The sequence below is a fragment of the Pseudonaja textilis genome, chromosome 4 (assembly GCF_049901715.1).
Source record: "Pseudonaja textilis isolate UNSWEBS1 chromosome 4, rPseTex1.2, whole genome shotgun sequence".
NCBI classification, from domain to species: domain Eukaryota; kingdom Metazoa; phylum Chordata; class Lepidosauria; order Squamata; family Elapidae; genus Pseudonaja; species Pseudonaja textilis.
This window is the reverse complement of record NC_141993.1, coordinates 4,800,023-4,812,354: the sequence shown is the minus strand read 5'-3', so window position 1 is coordinate 4,812,354 and position 12,332 is coordinate 4,800,023.

Sequence of the window (12,332 nt, the reverse complement as noted above, 5' to 3'; positions counted from 1 at the left end):
TTATTTTGAGGCCTGCAGAGTTTGAATTGGACCATCATGGCTGCCTTGCTTACATTTTTGACCATATTCTGCAGACCTTTGTGTACTTCGACGTTCCCTTCCATCTCTTTGATTCCAGAAGGAAATCAAAATATCAAGGACCGATATTGCCCTTTAGAATAGCCATTGGCTTCAGAGTTCATACCCTTCTGACTTGGTATCCTTGAAATTTGGCCTTTAAGCAACATAGGATTGCTGTGAAGTTTACCCACACTTTGTTTTAGACAGTCTGGAAGCCGTACAACAGTTTTAAAAAGAGGTTCCATTGATATCAAATGATGGGAACTGTGTAGCAAAAAAAAGGGGGACCTTTTATACAGCTCTTCTTATGGTCATTTCATATTTTGGAGGACATTTAGTTCTTTATATCTATTTCCTTTCCCCTTCATTTTCCCATCATACTATCTTCTTGGTGTCTCTCAAATGACTTTGAGAAGATGGTTATGGTGATTGGAATACAGCATATTCTTGGAGCCACTGATGTTTACCAATTGGAAATGACAGAATTTCAGTAAGGAAACTCTTTTGCCCGAGTATGCCATCAACAACTATGGCTACTTGATGTAATAAATCTTTGTAATAAAAGAAGATGGCAAATGACCCCTTAGGGAAGGAAATGTTTTCACCCTTTCCCTTCTCAACCAAAGCAGACTTTTATTTTGTGTTTTGCTTTCTGGAGCAATAACTCTGACAAAAATGGCATTGTGATCGGTGTGGTGTGCATTCCACACAACCGAGAATACAAAGCACAAAAAGGAGAGATGCTATAGAGCAGCGTTTCTTAAGCTTGCCCACTTTAAGATGCGTGGACTTCAACTCCCAGAATTCCACATCCAGCCACGCTGGTTGTCAAATTCTGGGAGTTGAAGTCCGCACGTTTTAAAGTTGCCATGCGTGAGCAGCATTGCTTGTAGAGAATGAATGAAACTGTCTGGATCTATTCAAGGGTCCATGTCCTTCCTCCCTGTGGGGGGTACAGTTGAGCTTCGCTTCTCCTGAAAATCCATTTTATTCTGAGACATGCCACATGTGCATGCCTGCACCTTCTATTACTAATTGTAGTGCATGATTTGATACAGCTGGGCTGCTTCAAGAAAGACCGACAGCTAGATTGTTTAATAGGAAAAATATATATAGCGCAGCATTTAGTGGCTAATATGCTTGTCGTTAGCATTAGCATTTTTTTTTTCACTTTCTTCTCAAACATGAATTTAGATAGAGACATAGTTACATAAATAAATACTAGTTTCTTCACTGATTTATTGATTGGTAAAGAGATAGAAAGTTTCTTGACAGATGGATGAATAGAGTTGGTGATAGATAGATAGATGAAAAATATAGACAGACAGATAGATGATAGAGGGAAGATAGATAGAAAAGATAGATCGATGATAGACAAATGGACAGATAGATAGAAAAATAGAAAATATAGATAGATGGATAGAGGGAAGATAGATGAAAAAGATAGATAAATCATAGATAGATAGATAGATAGATAGATAGATAGATAGATAGATAGATAGATAGATACAGAGATAGATAGATACAGAGATAGATACAGAGATTGATAGATAGATACAGAGATAAATAGATAGATAAATAGATAGATAGATAGATAGATAGATAGATAGATAGATAGATAGATAGATAGATACAGAGATTGATAGATACAGAGATAGACAGACAGACAAACAGACAGACAGACAGATAGAAATTCTTTTACAAGCTCTTAATTATACCAAAATGACGGCTCAATCTGGCCTAAAGATTTGGTGGGGTCTTGTTGAATCTTCAAGATCTGAGATGATCAGCCTGTTTCATTTCTGCAGGGATCATTATTTCCACTCCTCTTTCTCCCTTCCCTTTTTCTTCATGATTGTTTTTCCAACTGATCTTCCTCAAGTCCACTGGGGATTGTAACTCAGAAGATCTGAAGAATATCAGTTTTGGAAAGACTACTTGTATTCCAAATGGTGAATGCTGCAATTCATTCATTTTGCAATGAATGGAAACAGAATCAGATTTGGAATTCTTTTCATTTATTCCCAAAGAAAAGCCATAAATGGAGTTAATGACATTCATACTTGCTCATTGATAGTTCCTCCTACAGTAGTAGCTGAAGCCAACTTGCTTCAGACACTGCATAATAATAGGTTTGGAAGGGAACTTGGAAGTTTTCTAGTCCAACCCGCTGCTCAACCAAGAGATCCTATACCATTCTGGACAAATGGCAACCCAATCTCTTCTTGAAAGCCTCCAATGATGGAGCACTCAGAACTTCCAGAGGGAACCCATTCCATTGATTAATTGTCCTCACTGTCAGGAAATTTCTCCTTAGTTCTTGGTTGGATCTCTCTTTAATGATCTTCTACCCATTATGTCTTGTCCTGCCCTCTGGTGCTTTGGAGAATAGGTCAACATCCTCTTCTCTGTGGCAGCCACTCAAGCAGAGGTGGTATTCAGCAGGACTACCAGTTCTGGAGAGCCAGTAGCAGAAATTTTGAGTAATTGGGAGAAGTGGCAAATGCCACCTCTGACTGGCCTGCCTCATCTATTGTTTGCCTCCCATTGAGTCCCAGCTGATCGGCTGGGTCTTCTTTGGTTGCTCTGCACAGGAGAACAGAGCTGGAAAGCAGGTCAGTGGGGTGGGGAGGGAATGGGGATATTAAAGTCTCCTACCCCTTCCATGCCCATCAAGCCACGTCCACAGAACAGGTAGTAAAAAAATAGAATCCCACCACTGCCCTCAAGTACTAGAAGACTCCTATCATATCATGCCCAGTTCTTCTCTTGGTTAGAGTAGACACACCTAGTTCCCTCAATCATTCATCATAGGAGTAGCCTATGTCGTACCTCGTATTTCACTTATTAAAAAGAAGAGGTGGAGGATTTAAGCCTCAAGTCTCAAAGAAGAGAACAAGAGTCAGATGGCTCCAGTACCAAACAGTCAGGACTTGTCACGTGAGAGAAGGAGAGGCAGGCACACATCTCCAGAACGACAATCAGACACAGAAAGAGAAGAGAGGAAGAGGCAAAGGACCAACAAATAAAATAAAATAACATCCTCAAAGCCAGCAAAGACATTTTCAAACCGAACCGGCAGCACTGCAATTCAATAAAATTCAATATTCATTCTGGTCACATCAAACCAAACTCACTGTCTTTCAAAGGATGACCCGAGGGGTCATAGGTTATCTAGTTACTATTTAATTTTAGACAGAAAAGTGTGAACTACAGCTATAGACCTTTTTGCTGTAGAGATTTTGCTTGAAGCGGATTTCCCTTGAACCCTTTCTCCCCCCCCTTGCTGGCTTTGAGGATGTTATAAAGTTCTTTAACTTTATAAGTCTCTAGAGACTTCTGAATTCTTGCATTTATTCCATCATGAATAAAACTCTCCAGATGTGACTCAGATGTAATTTTAAAAAGTAAAAAATATGAAATCCCACCAGATTTAGCCAACCTCATGCCCTGGAAATAAATAGAGAAGTAAAATTAATGTGATTGAAATATTTTTCAGCCTCTTTTGTAATACCCACAGCTGGTTTAATTTTGCCGTAGATAAAATTGAATCACAATACCCTCCAAGAACTGAAAAATAGTGGAATAGTTTAAATTCCCAATAATATTTGTGAATGCCAGACAGTTGAGTTGGAATCCACTTTTTAGCTCAGGGAAAAAAAAAATACAATTATTTGATTCCAGTAAGATCATCTGCTTTTAATAGATGCATCTTAAATAAAGGCTTATTTTATTATACAGGACAGAAATAAAAGGTCTCTGAGATCAAAATATATAAAAAAAGAGGATATCAATTGACAAAGTTTGAGAAGGATGCAAGGTAAGATAAAATAAAAGGGTGTCCAATTGAAAATAGTCATCTTTTAAAGCAAAGAAATCTTATATTTCCTTTTTTTTATTATATGTTCAAATTGTATAGAACTGAGCATCTTTCATATAAATAAAAGATTCCTATTTTTAGGAGCGGTTGGAAAAGATATAATAATACAACTTCAGGTATTTTTGTAATATCATTCAATCCACTAAGAAATATTAGCTGTCTTGAAGCAATGCAATTTTATCTAATATTTTCTTTAAAAAAACCTTGTTAGTTTCCATGCCAATCACCTCTCATTATAGAAAAAAGAATATTTTCTTTGTCAGATTGTGCGTATGTTTTTGCCCACTATTACAAATGAACCTTTTGGGGCTTATAAATATTAGAGTGTGACAATTGGTTTCTTGTTCAGAAAAAAAAAAAAAAATCAGAGAATAATGAGATTATTGAACTGCATCTTGACATACAGGCTGACTATCATTTATAGTTCGAGTTTTAAGAAAGGTTTTGCTTATCTCCAAACCAATTTAATTGTCCATGCTTGAAATATTTGGGAATAAAAATATTGGTACTTCACTTGTTAGTAAATATTGTGAGATATGTGACTGAGAGGTAGTTAGGTCTAGTGGTGAGAACATGAGTTCTAGTTTAGTTTATTGTCATGGCACCTTGTACAACGAAATTAAATGCCATCTTCTGTGTACATTATAACTATAAAAATAAAACACAAACACACATCCTTTGCATTCTACACAATTGAATTGAAAACCCCTGATGTCGGGGGTGGGATGCAAATATTTTTACTACCAGTTCTGTGGGTGTGGCTAGGTGACTGGGTGGGCGTGGCTTTTTTTGCAGCACCCCCACACGCTCCATTTTTTTGGCCTCCTGTACCTGAGGGAAGCCTCCTGGGGGGCATTTTTACTGTTGCGCATGCACAATAAGGACTGGCTGGACGGGGAGGGGAGGGCAGAGAGGAGAGGGGCCAGCCAGGGGCATGAATTTCTGATTCTCTGAACTGCACAGAAATGTAACAACCGGTTCTATAGAACCAGTCCGAACCGGTAGAATACAATCCATGTCTGACGTTGCATTAATATTGCACTATACAGTAGAATAAAATAGAGCTACTGCCCTGGGATAGCAGCTGTTTTTCAGTCTATTTGTCCTTGTTTTAATTATCCTGTACCGCCTGCCGGATGGTAATAGTTCAAAAAAAAGGGTTCCCAGGATGAGATGGATCTTTGAGGACGTTTTGAAGTTTCTTAAGGCAGCGGGAGCGCTGAAGCTCTTCCAAAGAGGGGAGAGGGCAACCCATGATCCTCTGGGCAATGACATTCACCCTCTGGAGTTCCTATTGAATTTCAAGATGGAGAATCTTTCATAAGAAAGATACTGAAAAAGGCCTTCATTTTATGCTTTTTTATTTTATCTAATACAGAGATATCTCTAGGGACTATCTAGGGGGAAAAATTCTTGGTAGCCTTCACAAGCAAGATTGTAACTAGACATTATAGTGACATAGTCCACTTTCCACTATTCAAGCAAGATTTTTTTTAAAAAAAAATTAATATTGGTAAGTGTTCCATTTGGGGAACTTATCTAACCTGCTACAGCAGAGTGGATGGTCAAAATGTCAATAACCTTGTGCTTTTTTTTTTTTGTTCAAAATTATACAGGTAGTCCCCGACTTACCATCTCATTCATTTAGTGACTGTTCAAAGTTACAAAGAGGGATTTACAACCGATCCTTTGTAGCAAAGCACTCGTGGCATCCAGGCTTTTAAAAAAATAACAACACACATGAAATTGGTATAGTTTATGAGCTGTGGGAGGCATCTCCCTTTGGTAAGTTCCTGTCTCTTTATATCTTGATCCAGGCTGGAAACTAGAACATGCATATTTTTAAGGTGACAGAATGGAAACTGTGGGAAATCATCTCATTTAATGTAATGTTTTGCCAACAAAAACTGTTTGGTTGCCGATTGAGATCTTCCCCTTCCTTTCTTTTTTCTGAGATGCAGAAAGGAAAGGAGGAGGATTCCACCTTTCCTCTTTAGGCAGGATTTTTGTGGTGTGCAGACTAGGTTGGGCACAATCCAGATCCAGACCATTACATCCTGGCTCTCAAAAGGCTATTTTACAATGAAATTAAAATTGAAGCAACAGTACCTAATGTCTATTTCCCTTCTTTTCGCCTTCCACTACTTGGTGGTTTTTCTTTTTCTTTTTTTTCTTGATGACCAAACTTTTTCAGGGTAAGATTATCAGAATATTATTTCCTTCAGTCTTTAGTGCCATGGACCAGTGCTGAAGAGTGCATGGGATGGATGGTGTAGGAGAAAACGAACCATTTTTAAATCTCCTTCCCTCCCTGACAAAAATGTGATTTCTTGCCTAATTGTTTCAGGTTTTGGAGCTGAGCTATCCAGAAGAGACAAAGAGAGATGCTTAGCTTTCAAAAATTCTGCCTTCCTGCCCCCCCACTTCCCCATATCTATCATTTATTTAGTTATCTATCTTTTGGATTTCTGCATTGTTTTATGTATTATGTTTTGTGTTTGTGTTTGTTGTTAAAAATAAACAAATATAAAAAGGTGAACATTCTTCTCTAGATTATTAAGTTAGATATTACATGCTCTTTGGAAACAACTTTGAGATCCACAACTGACCTCTGAGTCTAAGGGGACTTTTATTTACAATAGCCAGTGCTTCCATAACAACAGGATGTTAGCAGATATGCAGTCATCTGGTAGAGATAAATACTTGCTATATTGATTTTTCCCCTCTTGCATAACCAAGATGTATGGAATTGCAAACAATAAAACATAAATTTCAATCTAATTAAACCCCCAACACACACACACGTACACCCAAGAGATAGAGTCCATTGCGTTTTTTTCTTGGCTGATATGTGAGAAGGGCTGTAAGACTAAACCTCCTTATTCCACTTGAATTGTTGTGGCTCCCATCTAATTAACATATTTTGAAGAGGTTGGCTGTCCATTTTCAAGCATAGGGCAAACTATGTCAGTCTTTGTCTGTAATAAAGATTTGTTTTGAAGTTGATTCCGTGTTTGCAGCTAAAGCGTTTAATTTTCATATCAAAGATCATCTCAGTGACCAGATGCCCAGTGATAGGCCTTCGGTATATATTGTCTAGATTATTATGCATTGGATTTGATGGGATTGTCCTAATGGACAATCGCTTAAATACGAGTTTGTACTGTGTGGCAGAAGCCAAATAAGCCAATGCAGTCCTAGATAGCATCAAACAGAGGGATAGAATCAAGATCACGTGAGGTGTTAATACCACTTTGCAAGACCTTTGTAAGGCCACGCTTGGAATACTGCATTCAGTTTTGGTCACCACACTATAAAAAAAAATGTGGAGACTCTAGAAAGAGTGGAGAGAAGAGCAACCATGATCACTAGGGGGCTGGAGGATAAAACATATGATGAACAGTTGCAGGAATTGGGTATGTCTAGTCTAGGTGAAAATAAGGACTAGAGGTGACATGATAGCAGTATTTCAATATTTGAGGGGCTGCCACAAAGAAGAGGGGGTCAGCCTATTTTACAAGAAGGCAAGACAAGAAACAATGGATGGAAACTAATTAAGGAGACAAGGAAAACGGAAGGAGAAATTTGCTAACAGGGTGAATAATTAACCAGTGGAACAGCTTGTCTTCAGAAGTCGTATCTGCTCCATCACTGGAGGCTTTTAAGAATTGACCGGAGAGCCACATGTCAACAATGACACAGGGTTTCCTGCTTGAGCAGAGGGGTGGACTAGAAGACCTTCAAGGCCCCTTCAACTCTGTTGTTCTGTTATTTCCATTTCTTTATGCCTCTTCTACGTAAAAAGATTTGGAGGTTCGTGTATGCAATTCTTTAGGAAGTCATACTCTTCCTGCTAACACTCTTTGCTCTGCTATGTAAGACAGTTTGGAATTCAACCTACTGGGGTCAGTGTCTCCATGGAGATGGTTACATTTATCTGTACTCCAATGGCTTTGGGTTTTGGACAGCAGACTCTATTTGTAAAATGATCACAACATCAGCTTTGAAAATCCCCCCCCCTTCCCCCCCACACCCCATCACAAATACACACACTCAGCTCTATGCCAATGGTGAACAGTTGCCTCCAGGCAACCCAAGAGAGGTTTCTCTAATAATGAGAATTGATTTTTTTTTGTTTCTTTACTTCAGGATTTTGATGGCCTAGAAATGATTTGCATTGATCTACAAGGGCAGGTAGCAGCTGAGTCGGTCAGCTAGAAAACTGTATGGATTTACTTGCAACAGTTAAAGATGGGGTTAGGGTTAGAGGGTGAATTCAACAAAAAGAACCATTTAGATACTTAAGTCCATTTTCTTCTTCGGTCTATTTTTTCCTCATCAGCGGTATGGCTTATGGGGATAATTTTTGGATACTACTCTGCAATCCATGTATTCTTTTATTATTGTTTATGTATTCCTTTAACAGCATTAATAAGCTTATCATAAGAACTCTGGGTGGGTTAGCGACTAAACTCAAGCAAATTTAAACCATATGACATATGCGTACAGCAACAATATTGTGGCATAAATACACATTGCATTCATACTAACTCATCTGTTAAAGTAAACAAATTATACCTGTCCCATAACACAGCTGGCAAATATTGTAATAATACACAGTTGGTTTAATACTTGACTTGTCTAAGGTACTTTTAAGCCAGACTTGCAGAGGTGACTTTGATTCTTCTTTTGTTGGGAGAATAAATTAATTACGGAATAACATAATAATAGAGTTGGAAGGGACCTTGGAGGTCTTCTAGTCCAACCCACTGCTACTTCAGGGTCAATGTACATTGCATCCAAAAGGCTTGTAACACAGCAACAGAGCCACATTTGTGCAGTTTCTCCAGAAGGCAGGAGACTGATAGCATCAGATGATAAGTGTGCAATTGAGATTTATAACTGGTACCATTAGCATGTTGATAGATGCTACTATCTATAGCATAGATGGATGGATAGATGGCTAGTTCTATCCATCCATCCATCCATCCATCCATCCATCCATCCATCCATCTATCATCTAGCTATTCTTCCATCTATCTATCTATCTATCTATCTATCTATCTATCTATCTATCTATCTATCTATCTATCTAATCTACCCATCTCTATGTATCACTTGTTTTTCTTTCTTTCTTATTTTTCCTCCTCTGCCTGACATTGATCCACCTATCTGACATTGCTTCTGGCAAAGTGAGCTCAAGGATCATGCAATGTTGGGGCCTGTCTTACGAAAAGGATAAATCATATTAAAGGGCAATTAAAATGGCATTACTTTCCTTTTATCGGATTTCCCAAGTGAGCAATGCTGAATACTTATGAAATAAGACTCAATGTTCTGTGGGCATGTAGCATTTGCTTTTTTAAAATCTTACCATGAACTAGAATCTTCTCCATTTCCTTCTCCTTCCCCTTCTCCTTCTAACTCTCTCCCTCTGCCTCCCCCTCCTTCCTCGATAAAGTAATAAAATTATAGAAGTTAATATTGGGAAGATAAAGTTTCACAGACAAAGGACCAAATCAGGAACTGTTATGATCAAGTGCAAATCTCAGGGAACTAATTTTGAGTGAGATTTGAACTACATTGTATGAATTCCAATGATCAAGAATAATCCTCATGAGATGCCTCCCAATTCCAAACATAAACAGCTTCACAGTTCTCTTTGACAAATACCCCTGGCAACTCAATATATCCGATGGATGGATGGATACACACGCACACACAAGCAATATATTAGGAGTTTAGTTTGTAAAACTAGATTGTGTTGCTAACATTATAGTGTTCTATCTGAAGTTCAGTTCCTTCTCTGTTTTGATGGCATGGGAAATTTTATTTATTCCATAGCACTTGCAACATTTTCCAGAATATAGAAGACATGGATTTTCTCTTCTTCCCCATTACTGATTACTAAGTGATGTTTTCTTTCATTCTTTCATTGATAATTTTCATAATTACCATTCATTATCAGCTCAATAGTCATCTCCATTGCATCCATTGTGATTATACTCTGTCTCTCTTCCTAAAGCATTTAAAAACCACACCTTCCATTTTATTTATTCTTAACTATCAAGAGTATTCATTATAAATGAATGGACTAAACATTTGACCAACCTCACTGCTCAACCCTGCCTTCAGGTCTATAATTTAAAAAATATGGTGTACCCGTCTCAAGAGAGTTGCCTGACAAAATGTGCCAATAACTCTTTTTTGCTTTCTAGGAACCAATTAATAAAGTGACCACTTTTCTTATCTAGTTGCAGCTTTTGGCAATGGCTCCTTCCTTCCTTCCTTCCTTCCCCTTCCTTCCTTCCTTCCTTCCTTCCTTCCTTCCTTCCCTCCCTCCCTCCCTTCCTCCCTCCCTCCTTCCTTCCATCAATATGATTCCACTTGAGTTTATTTGACAAATGTCTCTCTCCCTCCCTCCCCCCTTTTCTCTCCCGGTGTATGTTTCCATGTGATTATTAGTGTAGTGTGTGCATTTCTTAATTCAACATATATCAAGCACTCTCAATATTTCTGGAAAGATTTTTCCTGCTTGTTGGGTCTTGAAAAATAATTATCCTGCACAACTTATACCTAGAGTAACTAAGGTGGGTTTACTCTGAACCTCTTTCTCAGACTTCCCTGTCTTTTGGGTTTAAGCCTCTCTCTTTTAATGGCCCTGTTTCTTCCCTTAACTGCCCTGATCCCACTATGTATTTCCTGTTTCCAACTGGTAAGAAACAATGGCTCTGATATTTGAAAATTGTGTAAAATGGTGACTCCAGCAGCTGCAGGAAAAAAAATGCATGCAGATATATATAGGCCAGAACCTTGAGGTCTTCTCCTATTTCAGCTCCTAACCGTTGGTCCTTTTGGCCCTAATGAAGTTTTCATTTGATAATCTGCAACCACAGTTTCTGCTATATTTTCTATTGTTGCAAAAAAAATGTGGCAGTGTTTTTAATATAATCTGAAACTGGCTTCAGCCCTTAAATGTTTCCATGAGAGAATTGGAACGCATTTTTCTAAGCATGAAGGGAACCACGCTATACAAATGAAGGGGAAATTATCTTATTTTCTCTTAATGCTAAAAGTAATCAGTTTATTAAGGAAAGTCATAGATAGGACTAATGTTGTGTTAAATAAAATGCCTTAGCGGGCTATAATGGGGAAAGCCATTCTCTGCATATGCCCAATTTAATATGCAATGAAAAGGTTTATCTAGGACCTCATTTGATATCCCCTTTCAGATGTTCATTTAAATAGCACTGAGAACTAATAATGCAACTTTTATCACAGCCTCCAAGCAGCAGTCAGACAGGTTAGTCATAGCTGGTCTCTGAAAGATATTGTACAACCTGTTTACTACATTCTTGTTTAAGCAGTAAGTACGTGTGTTGCCAATTTGAGCGGTGCGGTGGCTAGAGGTGCAGATACTCACCTTATATATAGGAGGTCACAATTTTAGGCAATCACAGATGTTTCTCTCTCAGGGTACAAAGAGAGAATATTTGCTGTGAACTCCACATAGGCATTAGGAAGGGCATCCAGCCAGTAAATGCTTAGCTCTATTCAGGAGTGTTAGAAATAAGAAAATTCAAAAATAAAATGTAGGTGAAGAGTATAGTATAGCATTAAGAAGATAGTTGCTCTATAGACATTTGCTATCTTGATGTAATTCTGCTGTAAATATATTTTCTAATGCATTTACTCATTGTTAAATATGTACCTTCAATCAATTGCATCCTTCTGTATCAAGTAATGCCACCCCTATTTCCTCCAGGAATTAGTATGTATCTCAAACTGTCAAGGCAATTCACACATACATTTGACATAACAAAAGACCAAAGTGATCAATTAGGAGGACAATAGGAGAAGATAAACATTGCCCTAACTTCCTTGAACAATTGTAGTTAGATTTTGTTTTTCAAAGCATCTGCTTAAGTTTAATCTTGGCATATTGTGATTTTAAGTTATAACCAGACTTTTACTTTGCATAGGTGAATATGTTAGAGATGCATATAATCATTATGTTATTCTAGGATGGCTAGAAAGAAGATGTACCATTAATGTACCATTAATATGTAACAAGTGTGGTGGAATAGATATTTCTTTTTTCTCAGAGTGTTAGAAAGAGGCTCTGCTGAAGGGACATTCCTTAATGCCAAATAAGATAAGAAAAAGCTATGTTGGCAAAATATGTGATGGGTGGTCATTGAGAGGTGTTGAAGGAGATGTTGTTGTCTCCATATGGCATTTCAGATTAGCTGGGTCGATGTAGGAGGGGCATCAGGGTGCCGGGATAGAAAAACTGTAGAATGTAAGGTACGGAAACCTTAAGGTGTGGTTCTTAGCTCAAACCTCATGTTGAGATAAGCTAAGATCCTACCGTTCTTTTCAAACAACTTTT